General features: G+C 42.8%; 1 long non-coding RNA gene across 1 annotated transcript in view; it reads left to right on the top strand.

The window, feature by feature from the left end:
- The window catches only part of LOC123953049, a 49,773-nt gene that overhangs the window by 8,386 nt on the left and 28,695 nt on the right, over positions 1–12,692 (top strand). The window lies entirely within an intron of this gene.

Raw genomic sequence — 12,692 nt, 5'->3', positions numbered from 1 at the left:
TTGTATTGTATTTAGTTTTGTATTGTAGAAGAACCCAGTGATAAATTCTTCTTAGGATGTATTAATTTTGCCTTTGATAAAGAATTGCCGGGTTTTAGAAGGCAAAAAGGGTCATCATTTTTATGGTGCTTCCCATTTTGCCTTCCCTGCCAGCAGCTCCAAATTCAGCCCTCCCTCACCTTGACCCCAGTTCCATTTCTCCTGTTTCTCTACCTGGTTTCTGAGCAAACATTTTTTTACCATAATTTCACATTGCTCAGCTGTGTGTGTGTGTGTGTATGTGTGTCTGTGTGTGTGTGTGTATCTGTGGGTGAGTCTGTGTGTGTGTTTACCTATTAAAAAAAAGTCCTAAAGCCTTTGGAAAGGAGGCAGGATTTAAAATTAGGAATAATTATAAACAACTATTAGGCAGTAGTGTGCATTTTAATGTTGATGGCATTGGAACAATAATCATGCCAGTATTTCCTTATTACTTTACTACTTATTTTTTTTTTTAGTTTTTTTTTTAATTATTATTTATTTGACACAGAGAAGGAGAGGGAGAGAGCAAACACAAGTGGGGAAGCAGCAGGCAGAGGAAGAGAGAGAAGTAGGCTCCCCACTGAGCAAGGAACTGGACATGGAACTCGATCCCAGTACCCTAGGATCATGACCTGAGCTAAAGGCAGACACTTAACAGACTGAGCCATACCGGTGCCCCGATTTACTACTTGTTTTAGAACTGTCTAGTACACATTCAACTTCCCCCCCAAACTTACGTTCTAACAAAAGGCAAATCATGTTCTAAGATCACAATGGATTTCTTAGGAAATCCTATGAATTTGATCTCAAATGCTCAAAAATTACTTTTAGCCCCAGGGAATGCAATATGTGCATTGTTAGATCAGAGACACATTTATACTCATAGAAAATAATGGAGAAATATACATTTCTATGTGGCATGGAAGTTCCCAATTCTATAATATGAGGAGATGTTAAAATATTAATCTTTTTTTTAGAATAAGAAAGATTAAAGCTCCTGTTCCCAGAGGTACAAAATGAGACAAATTAGATCAGTCAGATAGAGATCTATAAAATTCTAAAACCCTTCCTATTCCTCTGGAAAGTATTCTATAATTCAGTATTCAAAGGATGAGATATTCAAATAAGGCTCTTTCACCAATACCCCAGAGTCTCAGCAATGAACTAGGGCACTAATTTTTTACTAATGTCGTAATTGGAAATACAGAATCAGGATTTCTAACACTCTAACATGTGTTCTTTAATTTGTAAATCTTTAATGTTAAAGAAAGATGGGTGAATAAAATGAAATCTAGCTTTAAAAAAAAAAAGGAAGATGTCATATTTGCACCATGCAATGAGATATTGGAAGAAGACAGAATTCTTTGCCACTAACACATTTGTGGAGGAATGCCATACCTGTAGGATTTTGGAAAATAATGTAAATTCCATTATGTCTTCTAAGTTCTGAATTCATATTTTTTAGTAATGAACAAATTATTAGTTAATTTTTATAAGACATAGAAAATCAGCAAACTGAATTTCCTCAAACTGTTCCATTGTTTTGTTCGTTTTGAAACCTAAAAATTTCCGGGGTTCCATACAGAAGTATTTGTTCTATGGATTCCTCTATTTTCTGAAAGATTAACTCATTACAGAAATCTCAGATTTCCTCCAGAAAGTTCAGATTTCACAGAGGAGACTAGGATTAATCAAATAATTCTTGAAATATGGGACATCTGAAATGGTAGTTTCAACTCCAAAAACTCCTCAAATGCTTTTATTTCCCTGGCTTGTGTATCGTTCAGGTAAATGATATCCCAAGGACAGAGGCCAATGTAATTGAAAAGTATATAACACCCCCCCAAGTATTTTTTCCTGAACTTTTCAATGAATTTCAAAGTACCAAAGAACTAATATAATTTTTGTGCTATATGAGAAGTCATGAAAACTTGATTTGGTCTTAAATGAAGTTACCAGAAGCTATTTTCTGGGAAATATTTAATGATAGCTAGAACTCTGTGTTGATAAAATGAAAGCAACACTGAGGATTTATAAATAATAATAATATAAATATTAAATAATAAACCAATGCACAGCTGATATCAAGTTTTCATTTTGTGATGACATTTAAGCCTGAAAGAGAAACAAGGGGACAAAAATCAACATTCTCTTACCATCTACAGTTTTCACAGTTTTTGAACCACATCCAGGGTGACATTCTTGTAGAAACTGAGTTTCACATGTTCCAAACTAATGTGACAATAATTAGCCAATGAGCAAACTCTGGAAAGGAAAAAGAGAACCAAAAGGTATGAGGATAGATAGTGAAGTGTACATTTCTTTTTCTTTTTTAAAGATTTTATTTCTCCATTTGACAGAGATCTCAAGTAGGCAGAGAGGCAGGCAGAGAGAGAGGAGGAAGCAGGCTCCATGCTGAGCAGAGAGCCCGATGCGGGGCTCGATCCCAGGACCCTGGGATCATGACCTGAGCTGAAGTCAGAGGCTTTAACCCACTGAGCCACCCAGGCGCCCCTGAAGTGTACTTTTTTATGACATTTTCGAAAACTCAGCCCCCAAATTTACCTTGGCCTTTCATGTTCACTAACCCCATGCTATCCCACCTCCCCTACCAGTCCTGCCCTTCCATCCAGACAGAGACTGCAAACATAGTTCCCTAAAAGAAGCACATACAATGAACACACCTAATAAAATTTCCAGGCCAAAAACCAAAACAAAACAAAACAAAAAAATTAAAGATGACAGGGGCAAAGATCTAAAGATGTCAGATTCTATTTGGAGATACTTAGAGAAAGGGTAATAGTAGATAGATCCAGAGGGTTATTACGGTGTTGTCATTTTGATGGGTATTTAGTAATAATGAAGTAGAAGTGATCATTATCTTAACATCTGGCACCAGACTTACTCCCAGAAGGAACCTGTCTTTGTTTGGGCTAATACTGTGCTAGACGTTTGTAGGAGGAAAGGGCCCGCAGAACAACACGTGATAGTTCTGCCACTCTTCATGGACAGGGATGGGTTTTTCTTCCTCCTGACAGCTGGGTAAAAACCTTGGAGCGGGGAGAGATAGAAGGCAGAAAATGGAGCGAGGCCAGAGCCGGCAAGGTGAAGTTGACGGGACACTTGAGGATGAGAGAAGGTGTTCTCTTTGTTGTGATGTACACCTTTCTTCAGGTTCCCTGAAACATTTCTACTGAGGTTTATTTCACTCACAACTGAGATAGAAGAAGAGGCTGAGTTTGCATATGGGAGGGAGCAGGACCCAAGAAGCACAAGACAGAAGGGGACCTGAGAGGGTTTGTCAGACCCATGAGCATGGGATTTTGGTAACTTTGAAGAGTCTACCTAGATCTCCAAAGCAAAATGTCCTCTCCCAGGAAAAGGGATCCATGTATAACCTAAATTGTTAGTCCTCGGAGGATGACTCCTGGACCAACAGCATCAGCATCACCTAAGAAATTGTTAGAAAATTTGGGGCAGAGGGGCTTCACTCCTGACCCACTGATTCAGAAACTATAGGGTTGGGGCTCACCAGTCTGTGTGTATAGGTGTGTGTGTGTGTGTGTGTGTGTGTGTGTGTTTAAGATTTTGTATATTTATTTGAGAGAGAAAGGGAGAGAGAGTGAGAGCACATGGAAGGAGGGACAGAGGGAGAGGGAGAAAATCTCCAGCAGACTCTGCACTGAGCACAGAGCCAGACGTGGGACTCAATCTCATGACCCCAAGATCATGACCTGAGCTGAAATCAAGAGTTGGATGCTCCGCTAAGTGCCCCACACCAGTCTGTGTTTTAACAAGTCTTCTGAGTGATCCTGATGTACATAAAAATTGAGAATTACTGATCTTAACGATGGTTCACAGCTTTGGCCACAGAGCAGATATAACTGTGATCCAATGATTAGCAAATACGGATGCCAGAGAATCATTGTCAGTGATTCCACCAATCTAAATGCTAATTATTATCATCTTTGCTCTCCAGATATAAACCCAGATAGTATGTGTGGCCTGTACTCACTATCAAAGATGATCTGGTTGGGGATTTTGAATGTTTCAAATAGCATACCACGGAGAGTTCTCCTAATGTTAACAAGGGCAAGGGGAAAAGCTTCCTTAGACTGTCCCTGAAATAATTACCCATGTTTCGTACTGGTGAAAACACATATCTATAGTAAGTAATCTATGCTTTTCAATGTTAAAAGAACATTATACATACAAAACCCCCTGCAATTTCTGTCCTCATCTTTAAAATGGACATTTTCTTAGAGCACCTGGGTGGCTCAGTCAGTTAAGCCTCTGCCTTCTGCTCAGGTCATTATCTGAGGGTCCTGGGATCAAGTCCCATATCGGGCTTTACTGCTTGGCTAGGAGTTTCCTTCTCCCTCTCCTTCTGCCCCTCCCCTCCAACTTATGCTCTCTCTCTGTCTCTTTTTCAAATAAATAGGTAAAATCTTAAAAAAAAAAAAAAGAAAAATGAAAATGGACACTTACTCTAGTTTTCAATTAATAACAGAAAAATTGGTGGACTTTAATGTCATGATAATATCCATAAATATTGAAATTCTGGTATTTCTCTGGGTTCCACTTAATGATTAGGCCAGTGATTTCTAAGGAATAAGTCTTCCCTATAATAATTATGAAAATTTAAAGTTCTTTAAAATGGGTTTATTCAAATTGAGTAATGATAATTTTTACTTTTTAAGAAATAACCACCTTAAATAAGTAGCATGAGTTTATGCATAGTGAATAATACTTATTTGAATAAAAATAATTTTAATGGTATTTATAAACAAATAATAATGCCTAACACAGAGTGCTTTTCATATTCTGGGCCCTTAAATCTTTTCCTGAGTTAAGTCACTCAGTCCCCACGACGACCCTGAGGCAGGACCTATCATTTTCATCTTCATGTTACTGATGAGGTAAGTGAGGCACAGAGAAGTTTAGTATCTCATCCAGGGTCACCCAGCTAATAAAAGAGCTGGGGTTTGGGCCAGGGAATTGGGCTTCAAAGTTCATGCTAAATCAATCCTGCCTCTCAAATGAAACAAATGATTTAGACTACTTGCACAAGAAGAATTAAATGAGTGTTTTCCTGAACATTTTAGAGATCTTATCACCTCCCAGAAAAAAAAAAAAAAAAAAAAGTAATCTGCTTCTCATTCCTAAGAGTCTATTAGTAAATGAGTGGGCAAGACTGTGTTTGATAATTGTTCCTGTTCATTTCTAGTCCAAACCTCAATGGTAATATAAAAACCACAGGACGCAGACCCAGGTTTCTGTTGTGTTTTTCATGAGCGTGAGAGCAGTGTTCCATGTTTTCCTCTAAAAAAACAAATTCACTAGCGTGAGGAAGGCAATGTAAGGACAGGTTTCACATTTCTGTAAATGTTTCTCTCAGGTTATTCAGCCACTTCTGGAAGTCCCCATCGCTTTCAGAATAGAACATTCTTTTCTCTTACAATCGAATAAATCCTGTTCAGATAGGCTCTGCTTTTAGAGGTACCTGTGCTCCGAGAGATGTAGTAAAACAATGAGACACCCGCGCCTGTCGTATATTTGCCTACTTGATCACCTCTCTCCAAATTAAGCTACTGAACTGCTGGCTTGGGGGCAGTAAACAAGGCAACATAACTGGTTTTGAATTCACATTTGAATTAACTGAATGTTTTATTGGAGATGAAGTAAAATAGAAAAGGAAGATCCTGAGGTGGCATGAAGCAGATAATCCAGTAAGAGTGCCAGGAGAGCCAACAAAAATGGGGGTGTTGCCATAGTTACCAATAAACACACACACACACACACACACACACACAGCCTACAATCTCCATGTCGGTAAGATAGTGAAAACCAGCAAAATAAGCTCTCAAGTCTGGGGTTGTTCTCTCCTCTGTACTTTAATTAGTATGATCCAGCCTTTGGAGACAAGCCAGAATGAAAAAAAAAAAAAAAAAGTCTTTAATTCTGCCTGTTAGTAGGTTCTAGCCTTATGAAACCCTCTCTGAAGTAAAGCCTCTGGTACATATCTGTGTAATTAGAGATACAGCACCCTTCTACCGTGAAGATAGTCTCCTAATTAGGGAACTGACCTGAGCTGTGTATCATTCGTGCAGGCCCCCTGCCAACAGTAACACAGGAATACTCGGGTTCTAGTCAAGTCACACTTTTGTTAGTTCTGTATCACCCAGATGAGCGACTTTTGTCTCAGAGAAAAAATCAGTAAAAGCTAACAGTGGCTTATCATTATCCCAGCCCACTGTATATTCACTTTTTTCTTTGTTATATATCAGTCAGACATTTATACGTGAAATCCAAACACGTATAATAAGCTGATCAATGGGATCATAAGCACAGTCTTTATCCAGATACTCACAAATAAAAGACAAAATGAAAGAAAGGTGAACAGAGGTGTGGGGTTTGGGGGGTAGTTTCCATCTGTAACATGGCTTAAGCATAAATAACAAATTGGGCCTGAAGGAAAAGTAGGCCTCAAGGCTATAATGAAGTACATTTATGATGTCTTCCTTTCTATTCTGTTCTACTGATTTTTCCCATGTAGAGATCTGTAGGCTCTGACAAGCATCCTCTGTCTACCAACTGCGGCCTCCATTATGAAGATCATAAACAGACATGATTAGCAAGAGGGATGATATTGGTGAAGTTGCAAAGAGGAGAGGAAGCATGTTGGTTCCCTAAATCTAACAGAAGTGTGTGTGGGCCAGTGATCTGCTAATCCAAGGGCATAGATCTGTGGTAAATACTGTTGTAAATGAATGGAAAGACCAGGGTAGTTTGAATTCATGTCTATTTTATATGCCCCTCTTATTTCCATTTGGGCCCATTTCCAGATCCTGTATCTAGTATAAAATGCAGTTTCACAAGAGGAAACCAAGTATAACCTTTATATTTTTTGTAGAACAACAAGGGGGTCACACCCTAAAATACCATCATAGAACAAATGAATTCAATAAAAAGGGCAACGTGTGTGACTCTTCCTGTTAGGGTCCGTAATCAAAGGAGTGAGACTGATACAAAGTGAAGGTCAAGCAAAGCTTTATTTCGTGCCAAGCATGGAGAATCAAACTGACTGGTCAGGGCCATCTCTTACAAAGACGCGAGGACCCTTCCCAGACTCACAGACTAACTTTTATAGAGGTGGTTGAGCCGGGCTTATACACAGGTGGCCAATGAGATTGCAATACACAGGGAAAACTGCACAGTCATGCTAGGTCAGCAATACGGGTGGCCAATTGAATTTCAATTTACCATAGTAAATATATGCGCACCCTACTGATCGGATGTCTCCACCCAGCCTGGCCTGCACTTGTATCTGGGCCCCGCAAGTAAGTTCCTCTGGGAGGGGCAGGGTCAATCCAAGTTTACAACAAAATGGCTCCCTCTGACTAACCAGGCCCTGCATTCCCCCCTTTTCTTTGGAAATTAGTCAAATCCTTGACTTTTCAGCCAGTTCTATGTTCTGTTGTAAGGGGTTATGTTGAGCATGTAGACTAAAATTTTTATCGCTCTAATTTTCTTTTGTACAAATGACATTAGGGTGTTTATAATGCAGGCTCCAAAAAATAACAGTAGTGCACAGTCAGCTGATGAGTTAGCCATTCTCCACTTTGTATAACCTTTTCATTTTTCCTAATTCCGTTGTCTAATTTCCCACCTATACTTTTTTGTCTTATGAGGTGACTCAGATGCTCTTAAACAGTTAACAATGTAACAACAATGAACTCATAGTCTTCTGAGTCTTAGCTTTAGTCCATGGTCAGCGGGGTCCATCGGCTGCGGCTTCCATCTCTGGGGGGCGTCCTTGTCCTCGGCTTGTTTAACGTGACCCGCGTGAATCCAGGCACTGATGCCTTCTACTTTTATTGACCTGGGGGTGGTCAGGATGACAGTAAATGGTCCCTTCCAGCAAGGCTCCAAGTTTCCCACTCAGTGGCGACGTATCCAAACCAAGTCCCCAGGTTGGTAAGGATGTGGCTCCACCTCCATCTCTGTCCCAGTGTGGGCAGTGAAGATCCCTGCATGGGCTTTTTTTAGGACAAACTGTAATGCCTGCAGTGACTGGAGTACAGACTGATCAGTCATTTCTGCTATAGCAACCTCTTGTAGCTGAGGGCAGAGCGGGGGGGGGGGGGTCCTCCCGAATATTATTTCAAATGGGTTCACCTTGTTTAAGTAGGGCGTACACTGTATCCTGAGGAGGGCAAAAGGAGGGAGATCCACCCTTCCACCAACAGTCTCCAGAATTAGCTTTGTCAAGGTTTCTTTAAGAGTCCGGTTCATTCTCTCTACTTGCCAGAACTCTGAGGCCGTTAGGCACAATGTCATTTCCAATTACTGCCCGCAGCCTTGACCAATGCCTGTGAGACTGAACTCACAAATGCAGGGCCATTGTCTGATCCGATCACGAGAGGCAGCCCAAACCTAGGAATTATTTCTCCTAATAGCTTTTTAGCTACCACTCCTGCCATCTTATGTTTGGCAGAAACAGCCTCCACCCAGCCTGAAAAGGTATCTGCAAAAACTAACATATACTTGTGCCCATGTTTTCCAGGTTTCATCTCTGTAAAATCTATTTTCCAATAAATTCCTGGTTCCTTACCTCTTCCTCTTTTCCCTCTTCCCATTCTAGTTCCTTCCGCATTAACTGCCTGGCATTGAGCACATCTATCAACTATATCCTGAACCATACACCCTAATTTAGAAACCTGGAACTGCTTGCCTATAAGCTCCTTGAGTTTGCGTGTCCCCAAATGAGTACCCTGATGTATCTGGTCTACTAACTTCTTACCTAGCCTTCAAGGAAGAATTATTTTTCCTGCTTTAATCTTAGCCCAGTCCCCTTCATAGTCCAATTAAGCCCATTTTTGTAAATACTTTAAATCTTTCTCTGAATAGTTCAGTTTTTCTGGTAAGGCTGGAGCCGGGACTGTAACCAGCTCTTGTACTGTTTCTCAGGCTGCTTGCTTTGCGGCTTGATCTGCTAATTGGTTTCCTTTTGAAATCAGATCACTCCCCTTTTGGTGTCCCAGGCAATGCATAACGGCCACCTCTTTTGTATCCCAACTAGCCTGGAGGAGAGCCAATATTTCTCCTCTGTTTTTAATTCCTTTTCCTTCTGCTGTTAATAAAACCCCTTTCTTTATAAATAGCCTCATGTATATGGAGAGTAGCAAAGGCGTACCTGCTGTCCATATAGATGTTGGCGGTTTTACCTTTGGCCATCTGCAGTGCCTTGGTGAGTGCAGTCAGCTCTGCTTTTTGCACCGAGGTTCCATGTGGCAGGGCTGCCATCCAGAGTTCCTGCTCAGGGGAAACCACTGCAGCCCCGGCATACCTCTTTCCATTGACCATGTAGCTACTCCCATCTGTGAACAGAGTCATCTGAGCATCTGGAAGGGGAATGTCTCTGAGGTCCGGCCTTACTCCTCTGACTTGTGTTAGGACCTCCCCACAGTTGTGTGGGTGGTCAGCCAGCTCCTCTGGCAGCAGCATGGCTGGATTTAGCACCGCCGGGGGCTGGAAGGTCACTCTTGGTTCATTGAGGAGGAGGGCCTGATACCCTGTCACTTGGGCGTTCATCAACCATCGGTCTGGTGGAGTCCAGAGAAGGCCCTCGATAGCGTGGGTGGTGGTCAAGAGATTTTGACCCAAAGTCAATTGACTTGCATCCTTGACCAGGAGGGCCATGGCAGCAATTATGCAGAGGCAAGGGGGAAACCCAGCTGCTACTGGATCTAGTTTCTTGCTAGGGTAGGCTACTGGCCTTTGCCAAGGCCCCAGAATCTGAGTCAAAACTCCTTTGGCCACCCCTGCTTCTTCATCCACATACGAGTAGAAGGGCTTCTGGGATGGCCAATGCTGGGGTACTCAGTAAGGCTGTTTGTAATTCCTGAAATTCTCCTTCTGCCTCAGGTGTCCACTTTTTCATAGTGAGCACCCCTTTTGCCAGTTCGTAGAGAGGTCTGACAATCTCCGCAAACCGAGGTATCCACAGCCTACAGTAGCCCACCGTCCCAAGAAACTCCCTCATTTGTCGGGATGTGATGGGGTAGGGTATTGGTTGATCACCTGTTTCCTGGACTCAGACAGTGAATGCCCTCCCTTGTGGAGATCAAAGCCTAGATAAGTGGCATGGTTTTGACAGAGCTGTGCTTTCTTTGTTGACACCCAATACCCTTTTACCTGCAGAGTCTGTAAGAGAGTTCTCATCCCCTGCAAACATGACTCATAGTCCTCAGTGGCTATTAGCAAATCATCAACATACTGTAACAGAGTGACTTCCAGGTTGGAGGTTCTGTACTCACACAAATCCTCATGTAGAGCCTTGTCAAAGATAGAGGGTTAATTCTTGAACCCTTGGGGAAGTCTTGTCCAGGTGAGCTGGCCTTGGAATCCTTCCTGTGGGTCGGACCACTCAAAAGCAAAGAGGGGCTGAGACTCCCTTGCTAAAGATATGCAGGATGAAAATTGGGCTCGCATGTCCACCAAAAAATCAATTGGTTTCCCCTCCACTTTAATTTTTACTCCGGTGGCCAGCATTGCCATCTTCCTTTTGGGCACTCCCTGGCCCAGTGTCCTTTTTCCTTACAGTAAGCACACTGATCTGAATCTGTGTCTTCCTGCCTGCCTTCTCTGTGCTTAGGCTTTTCCTTCCATTTACCATCCCCTACCTGTCTCCTCCCTGCCTCATGTGATGCCAAAACCTTAACCGGTTTGTCTGTTTTTCATCCTCTTGTGCATCCCTGTTGTTGAAAACCTTTTCTGCTATTCCCACTAACTCAGTCAGATTCTTCCCTTCAAATCCTTCAGTTTTCTGAAGTTTCCTCCTTATATCTGGGGCTGACTGACTGGCAAAAGCAAGATTCATTGCCCTCTGATTTTCGGGTGCCTCAGTGTTGATCGGGCTATACATTTTATAGCCTTCAATAGCCTTTCTAGGAAAGCTCCTGGAGACTCATTCTTACCTTGAGTCATCATACTAATTTTAGATAAATTTATGGGTCTCCTTGCAGCTGCATTGAGGCCTCCCACTAGAGCCTGGCAGTAGAAACGTAAGCTCTCCTTACCTTCATCAGAGTTTGGATCCAAGTCGGGGGGTTCCCTCGGACAGTAGTCCTCCATTTGCCAGGGATTGAGGTCCCTGCCAAGTCTCTCGCTTATCACCTTATGGGTTTCTCGCATGATGCGATCCCTCTCTTCTGCATTGAAGAGAGCCATAAGGAGCTGTTGAATATCCACCCAGGTAGGCTGGTGGGTAAGAAAGACAGTCTCCAAGAGACTAATTAAATCATGAGGGTGGACGGAAAAGGATTTGTGTTGGGCTTTCCAGTTATAGATGTCAGAAGAGGAGAAAGGGATATAGGGCAGGTGGGAGCACCCTCTTCCATATGGTAGAGCAACCTCATGGAGAGGCAGCATTGACACTAATAGTACCAGTGAGGTAAAGGGAGGCAGAGGGGGATAAAGGAAAGGGGAAGGATCAGGGTGGTTTCTCTGCTTCGTGGTCCCATAGGTGGACCCCGGCCATGTATGAGGACTGGTAAGAGCGTCTCGGGACCGAGAGTCAGGTTTAGAGGACAGATGTGGGGGGGATTCCACATCCTCCGCATCTGATGGAGGTAGGATGGTCTTCTTTCCTGGTTCCCCCTCATCTGTCTGTTCTGATTTTGGTGATCTGACCTGCCTTAGAGGGAGAGAGATGGCTTCATTAGCAGGAGGAAGGTGAGACTTGAGCCATGACAGTGGCTCTTCTATCAGATATTGCCAGGCCACAGGGTACGGTATTTGTCTCGATGGAGATTGAAGACCTCACTCAGGGTAGAGTAGATCTGAGCCAAGGCAAATGTTCCTTCCAGCGGCCACCCTGTGGAGAAAGTGGGCCACTCTAATTGGCAGAGTGTTTTTAGTTTTCCTGGGTAAATCTTGTCACCTGACTGAGTGGCTTTACCTTGAAAATCCTTGAAATGCTCAAGAACAAGACTTAGGGGTGTCACAGGTCCCTTACTCGCCGCTTGTCCCATTTCTCCAAATACAACAAACAACACAACAGACAAGAAAAAAACAAGACAAAGACAACCGCAGGCCCAGCAGTTGAACCCCCTGTCCACCCAGGGGGACTCGAACCCCCTGAACATCTAGGGGGACTCGAACCCCCTGGTGATCTACCAGTGGAGGGAAGGGGCATCCCCCATCCACTCCAGCCCTGGGGTCATGGCTGCGTCCAGCTTCTCCCTGGTGGGCCATACCCTGGAGCTCCACGACCAGACAGACAGAAGGATCCCGTGATCTTTCCTCTGGAGGCTTTTCCCAGAAATTGTGATACTGGCTCAGGTCTCGTTGTTTGATCCCAGACAAGCCCCGTGTTAGGGTCCATAATCAAAGGAGCGAGACTGATACAAAGAGAAGGTCAAGCAAAGCTTTATTTCGTGCCAAGCATCGAGAATCAAACTGACCAGTCAGGACCATCTCTTACAAAGACACAATGACCCTTCCCAGCCTCACAGACTTTTATAGAGGTGGTTGAGCCTGGCTTATACAGAGGTGGCCAATGAGATTGCAATACATAGGGAAAATTGCACAGTCATGCTAGGTCGGCAATACAGGTGGCCAGTTGAATTTCAATTTACCATAGTAAATATATGTGTGCCCTACTGATG

The sequence above is a fragment of the Meles meles genome, chromosome 11, assembly GCF_922984935.1.
Source record: "Meles meles chromosome 11, mMelMel3.1 paternal haplotype, whole genome shotgun sequence".
NCBI classification, from domain to species: domain Eukaryota; kingdom Metazoa; phylum Chordata; class Mammalia; order Carnivora; family Mustelidae; genus Meles; species Meles meles.
The sequence above is the reverse complement of the archived record's forward strand: the minus strand, read 5'-3'. Positions and strand labels throughout refer to the sequence as shown.